Source organism: Cupressus sempervirens, chromosome 10 (assembly GCF_028749045.1).
Source record: "Cupressus sempervirens isolate cs-2001-9-10 chromosome 10, ASM2874904v1, whole genome shotgun sequence".
NCBI lineage: Eukaryota > Viridiplantae > Streptophyta > Pinopsida > Cupressales > Cupressaceae > Cupressus > Cupressus sempervirens.
This window is the reverse complement of record NC_143127.1, coordinates 469,017,571-469,024,071: the sequence shown is the minus strand read 5'-3', so window position 1 is coordinate 469,024,071 and position 6,501 is coordinate 469,017,571. Positions and strand designations below refer to the sequence as shown.

The following is a 6,501-nucleotide window of genomic DNA, read 5'->3' as shown; positions in this document are numbered from 1 at the left end:
CTAGACTGCAATGATGATAAGTACAAAAGTGATATGATGGTTATGTTTGTTTATAAAGAATGTGGTAGTCTTCCTTTTATGGAAACTATGACTGGGTAGGATGAGAATATCTCTCGTTAGCTTGTCTCCACCTTGAATGAGAGGACAATCAATGAAGATGTTATCACTAAAGCTACATGGCTATCAATTGATGGTGGAAAATAGAAAAAACTAGTCTAACTCTGAACCAAGCCAACCTAAACCATTTTTTTCACCTTCATAAGCAACCTGTCAAAAGGTAAGGGAGTTTCAACTATGAAAAGCTTTCAGACGTATGGTCCCAGGTTTGTGTAATTATTATGAAATACTTCACGTTAGAAGGAAGGTTTGGAGTTTTTTTATTTTTACCACCTCCCTTTTGGAAATCATATGAGGAATAGGGATTTTGTCTCTGTACCCTTCTTTTTACTTCATTCCATGGACAATAACATTGGCGAGATTGTTGAAGCGAAAGTTGTGGGTAACAAATATGCCATCTTGCACGAAGGTGCAATGTATCATCTCTATAAATTTCACATGGTGCTTTGTCTTCATAACCAAACTATTGTGTCCCCCTTGCTTTCATTTTTAGGGTCTTCTCTTGAACAAATCCTTCCTCCTCCCTCAAGAATGGATAGAAAAAATTGTGTTAAAAACCTCTTTAAGCCTTTGAAGTCAAAGGAGGAATCCTCCAATGTGGATTCCATTGAAAATCCTAAAAATAATAAAGTTAAAAACCTTATTCCTAATGCAAAAACCCACAAAAAAGCTTAAAAAGTCAATTACCATGTTGAGTCTAATGTTGAAGTTATTGAAGAAGCCATCACCTCCCATCACTACAACATAATTACCAAAGAGAAAGGGAAAATAGCTATTAAGGGGCTACATAATAAGGACTCTGGTGAGACAAAAAGAAATAATAAAGAGGACTTTAAAAAGGGAACTTCTTACCATGGGTTTGATAGCCTTAAATGTGATATGTCCCCTGCCCCTTTGGCTAACCATTTGTTTGGCCATACCTCCCCCAAGGTGGCCAAGGATAATGTCATTGTTAAAGTTACTAGTGCAACAATGGTCCCTAGCTCTAGGAATGGCCTCAATGACATTGTTGGCAATTTAATCAACAAATTGAAGGTCTTGAAAGTGTTATCAACAAACTAGGAAGATCACAATGGCGAGCTTGGATAATCATCTGCATGATGTTAGTAAGTTTGTGCAAAAGGCGATGCATGCTTCTGCTTCCACCCTTTGCCTACCACGAGAGAATGTGGGGAGCAATACATTGAAGGAGGGTGAGTATAATAGAGATCTGTTCCAATTCCTCATTAAGGAATTAACAACGGTTTTTTTGTCAAAGAGGTTCTCATAAAAGAAAGCTTAATGTTAGCTATAGGTTTTTTTGTTTTTCATAATTATTCTGGCCCTTGGTGCCTCTCTTAAATCTGGTGGTTTTAGCTTTTATGTTATGTTAAACTTTTTGTGGTTCTATCCTACAAGGCATAAGATGTTTATTTCTAGGTACTTTAAGACTTTTAACTTTGATAGTCTAGACAGCTAAATTACTAAGGTTTTTAGACTTTGGTTGGCAGTTCAAATATCTCTAGAATTTTAACTTTGGTAGAGGTAAAGGTAAGACATTAGTTCCTTTTTGCTTCTCTACACTAGTTGTTGTTAATGTATTCTTAATGGTTATCTAGTGTTAATCCTTTGTGGTTGACTTTATTTTCACTCTATGTCAACACCTTTATTTGTTGTTTCTTTTATAGGAATTATTCAAGAGTGGCTTGGATCAAAAGAAAAAACATGAAGTAGGATGCAAACATAAGAGGCACTACAACCTAGATAAATAAGGTTTTATAAATATAAAATCTATTTTAAATCTTTTCAAGTTGTATTCTTAATTCTTGTGTGTTTTTTAACTATACTATTTTATATTTTATATTTTATAGGGAAGGGGACCTAATTGTTAAGCAATCTCAAAAATTTGCAAGACAATTTCAAACATTTCCAAATTTCTACAGTGGCTTATTTGACAAGGCCCCTACTTATAATCGAGGTTTTAGGTCGACATCAACAAACATGGTGGAACATTAAGATATATTTTTCTGAGATATTCAAACAACTCAATAACAAAGGGTAGACCCATAGTTGTGCACTAAGTTATAATAATTATGCATTAAGTCCTATTTTATTAGTTAGTGGCATAATATCACATGGTTTGTTGCTTTTTAGGTAATAAGAAATACATTTTGTGCAATTATGAATGTGTGTGATCAAAATAAGATGATTAAACTCTAGAGTTCCTTGATTACTAAGGTTTTCAAAATCTGATATCTATTGTTATTTTCAAGTTGTATTATTGCTTCTTGTGTATTTTGTTACAATAATACTTTATAATTTACAGGAGATAAGACCCAAAAGCAGAGCAATTTCAATATTTTGCATGACAATTTCAAATAACTTTCAATTTTTTAAAGTGACTTATTTGAAAAGGCCCCCTACTTACAAGCAAGCTTTTAGATCAATATCAACAAGCATAGTACAGCATTAAAATACATTTTTATAAGGTATCTAAACTAACTCCACAATAAAAAAAATAGACCAATACTTGTATATTAACTATATTTTATTAATTATTGACTTTATATCACAAAATATATTACTTTTTAAATCATAGACAATACATTTTCTTCAATTATAGAAACTGTAATCGATACTAATACCCAATATAAAACAATTCTAAAATAACAGTTATAAAATTCTAAAATTACAACTAGGAATTATAACATCTGTAAAAGTATCAATATTAAATTACTGAGTATTTTCACAATCATTACACCGTAGCAAAGAGGCAAGTCCTCTCCCGTACTATTAAAAATTAGTTTAATGTTCGATGGTCTATGAATATCTTTCGTACAATATTTTTACACTTTGACCGTATTTATTCAAATTATTGCTCCATCCACATTACAAAATGGATCGACGGTAAATTTTTACGGACTCCACCGCATCCCGAGTGGTAATGGCATCGATCGGCGGAATAAATATGACGCCAAAGTACAGACAAAATCTTTTATTCTCTGTTCCAAAAAACTCAAGATATTTACAAAAAATATCAATGAGTCCCTTACTGAAAATTGTCAGGACGATCATATAATATTTTTATTATTCAGATTCAAAGCAAAACTTTTTTTCGAAGCAAAATCCGTTCAAATTTCTTGTGTAAAAGTCTTGAATAACATTGAGATCTTTTCGATTCTGTTGCAAAATCCACCGCGAAATATATACAGACATCGATGGAATCCTGTGCAGAAAATTATCAGTGCGATCGTATAATAGTGAGATCTTAAAAAGAGTTTGAAGCAAATTCTGTCCAAATTGTCAGTATGATCATATAATATTTAGATTTAAAGCAGAACAGCTTTGAAGCAATTTCTGTTCAAATCGTTCCAGTACAGAAATTTGTCAGTATGATCGTCGTATAATATTTAGATTTAAAGCACAAGAGCTTCTGAAGCAAACTGCTCAAATCGTTCATATAAAAGCATTTGCACAGATAATATTGAGCACCTAGCTACTAATAGCTATGAACTCGTGGAGTGACCTACCACAAAACAAAGAGAATATTTATTATTTAGATTCAAAGCAAAAGAGCTTTGAAGCGAATTCTGTCCAAATAGCTTTGTAATTTGAAGAAAATTCTGTTCAAATCGCTTTGAAGAAAATTCTGTTTCAATCGCTTATTTATAGCCTTTGCAAAACTAACTCTGAGCATCTAACATTTAGATACTTTCTTCACTGCTCCACAATACAGAAATATTTACAGACATCAATGGAGTCCGTCACAGAAAACTGTCAATGCGGTCGTATAATATTTAGATTTAAAGCAGAGAGCTTATATATTCTGTTCAAGTTGTTCATTTGAAATCCCTTGCGGAACTAAAATTGGGCACCTATAAATGGAGTGACCTGAAAATATTTACTTCTCTGTTCCAGAATACACTGATAAATATTTGCGGATTGCATCATTGGAATCCAGTACAGGAAATTATCAGTTCGATCGTTTAACATTTAGATTTAAAGAAGAAGAGCTTTGAAGCAAATTCTGTCCAAATCGTTCCCTTACAAGCATTTGCATAACTAACATTGAGCACCTACCTATGGACTGATGGGGTGATCTCCCACAACACATCTACAGCTATATCAGATTTCCACAATCCATGATTTCAGCTATATCAGATTTCCACAATCTACAGCTATTTCACTAACAAATCAAAAGAAATATATCCCGATCCACCTATTTCATCGATATTTACAACATCTGATTTTACAATCCGAGCACAGACGAGAAATCTGACAAGAAAATTACAGGCTACGGGAACTTGGAGTGGGGAAAACCATTAACGAAATCTTTGAGGGTTTTAGACGGAAGCGCATTGGCAATCGTATCTTCCACGATCCTGATCCGATCGGGCTGCACCCAGCGGCCCTCGCTGTTCTTAATCAGGCCTTTATTTGCATCCTGCCTCCAAAATGGAGGCACCAGATACTGATCTTTGAGGAAATCACAGGCCTTGTTCACCAGGGCCGGATCGCGGCCAGAAGTGAGGGCAAATCTGGAGCCAGGGCCATGGTATCCATCAAGCAGATGCAGATGCGCTTCCAGGTTATGTAGACAGGCAGGATCATTCGTAGGCTTCAGAAAGGGCGAAATGTTGTGATCCAAAGCAAGTTCCACGCCGACATGACAATAACTCCATGGAAGCCTGTCAATCCAGTCCTTTGCAACCTTGAACTTCTCATTGAAGAGGACTCCAGGGACCTTAGGAACGCCGTCATGGACATTAACGATCCGCAAGAACTTAAGCCCTAATTTCTCACAACGATCCCTAAATGCGCCATTTCCAACCCTAGGACCTGCAAAGGAGAAGACTGATACAGGAATCGCCGGTGAATCCTGCGGACAATTTAACCCTAGCTCGGCCACATCATAGGCACTAAGCATCGCCAGGGCACTCCCCAGACTGTGTCCCGTTATGGTAATACTTAGGGTTTCACCCTTGTACATCTCCACCAGGCGATTCAGCTCGCGGATGAGCTGATCCCTCGCGCTGCTCTTACAATACCGGCAATCTTTATCCTCCGCAGTGTAAAGATTCAAGAAACCGGACTCAACCTTGACATCCGCGTGCGGATGCACATGATTGAACTCCGCAGGGCGCAGAAAATCCATGAGATCGGCAATCCACTCAAGGTAAGTCACGGTACCGCGCCAAGCCACAACAATATCTCTTCTTCCGAGCCGCTCAATCTCCTGCTCGTCCGTCGCCACGGCAATGAACCCCATCCAATTTGCGTGCTTGCTCCAGAGCTTCTGAACCCTAGGCCGCTGGAAAAACCCCGGCAAATTGATATTCGAAGTTGCGTACAGATACTTTGTGACTCTGTATCCGTAATCGGACATTCCAACCCCCTCAAACAGATCCTTGTAGTGATATTTGCAGCTGCCGGAGTATTTCGAGAACGGATCGAAGTCGAATCCGTCATAGCAGGCCTGGGCGAATTCTCCGTAGCGGATGATCTCCCTGCGGAGCACATCATCCAGGGGATTCAGCAGACCTTGCCAGTCATTTGCCCCCTGGATCTCTCTCCATGTCTCCGCCAGCTTCTTCTTCGGCTTCGTCGCCACCGTTTGCTCAACCTCCTCCACGCCCACGCCCGCCATGGACTCCGTTGCTGCGCCAAGAACAGTCACTGCCCTGATTCTTCTCCGCCATGGCCGATCGGCCTTTAAAAGATCGGTTTTTTTTGCACAGCTTTTCACCGATCCGAGCTTACACTGCTGGACCGGAGTGGATACAAGAAGAGCTCCCTTGAAAGGACAAGCGATCGCATTCATAGCTTCGCTGGAGATTTTAATGGAGGAATTGTGTAGAGATTGTGAAGAAAATTGAAGTGAAGAGATTGTTGAGAAATTTTGTTGCAGGCCAGCTTTCTAGAGCATCTCTGTAGAGATCATAGTTTGTCAGGGGTGGTTTTATGGTCCTAGTAAAATGGTGCCGATGATCTCACGAGTACCACGTGAAATGCATTTCATTGAAAGTTTGTTTGTCTGAAAAGGAATTAATTAGTCATTTAATTGACGCTCTTATCGATGTTGCATAGGTTTCTGGAATCCTCGATAAAGTATTATAAACTCTTGATTTGATTTTCTTTTTTGTTGGATGAATAGTCTTGATTTGATTTTGGGGGATCGATCTTTAATTAATTTTTATCAGTGGATCAAGTGTATAATTGTTATTTATTGATTATTTGACCGGTACATGTGTTGATTTTTTTGTGAAGTTACGTCTCTTTTAGGAGATGACGTCTGACATTATTATTGATTGTTTGACTTCTCAATGTCTAGCTGTTCTAATATTAAATTTAGATTTGGGTGAGGAATGTGCATTACTGACTTGCTTGATTTTTAACGTTTTGATG

General features: G+C 37.5%; 1 pseudogene across 1 annotated transcript; it reads right to left on the bottom strand.

Moving 5' to 3' along the window:
* Positions 1-4,057: 4,057 nt before the first annotated feature.
* On the bottom strand, positions 4,058-6,281 carry LOC149534725 (phospholipase A1-Igamma1, chloroplastic pseudogene; annotated as a pseudogene). Its single transcript, XR_016356728.1, has one exon. The product of XR_016356728.1 is annotated as a phospholipase A1-Igamma1, chloroplastic pseudogene (transcript).
* Between the last annotated feature and the right edge of the window lie 220 nt (positions 6,282-6,501).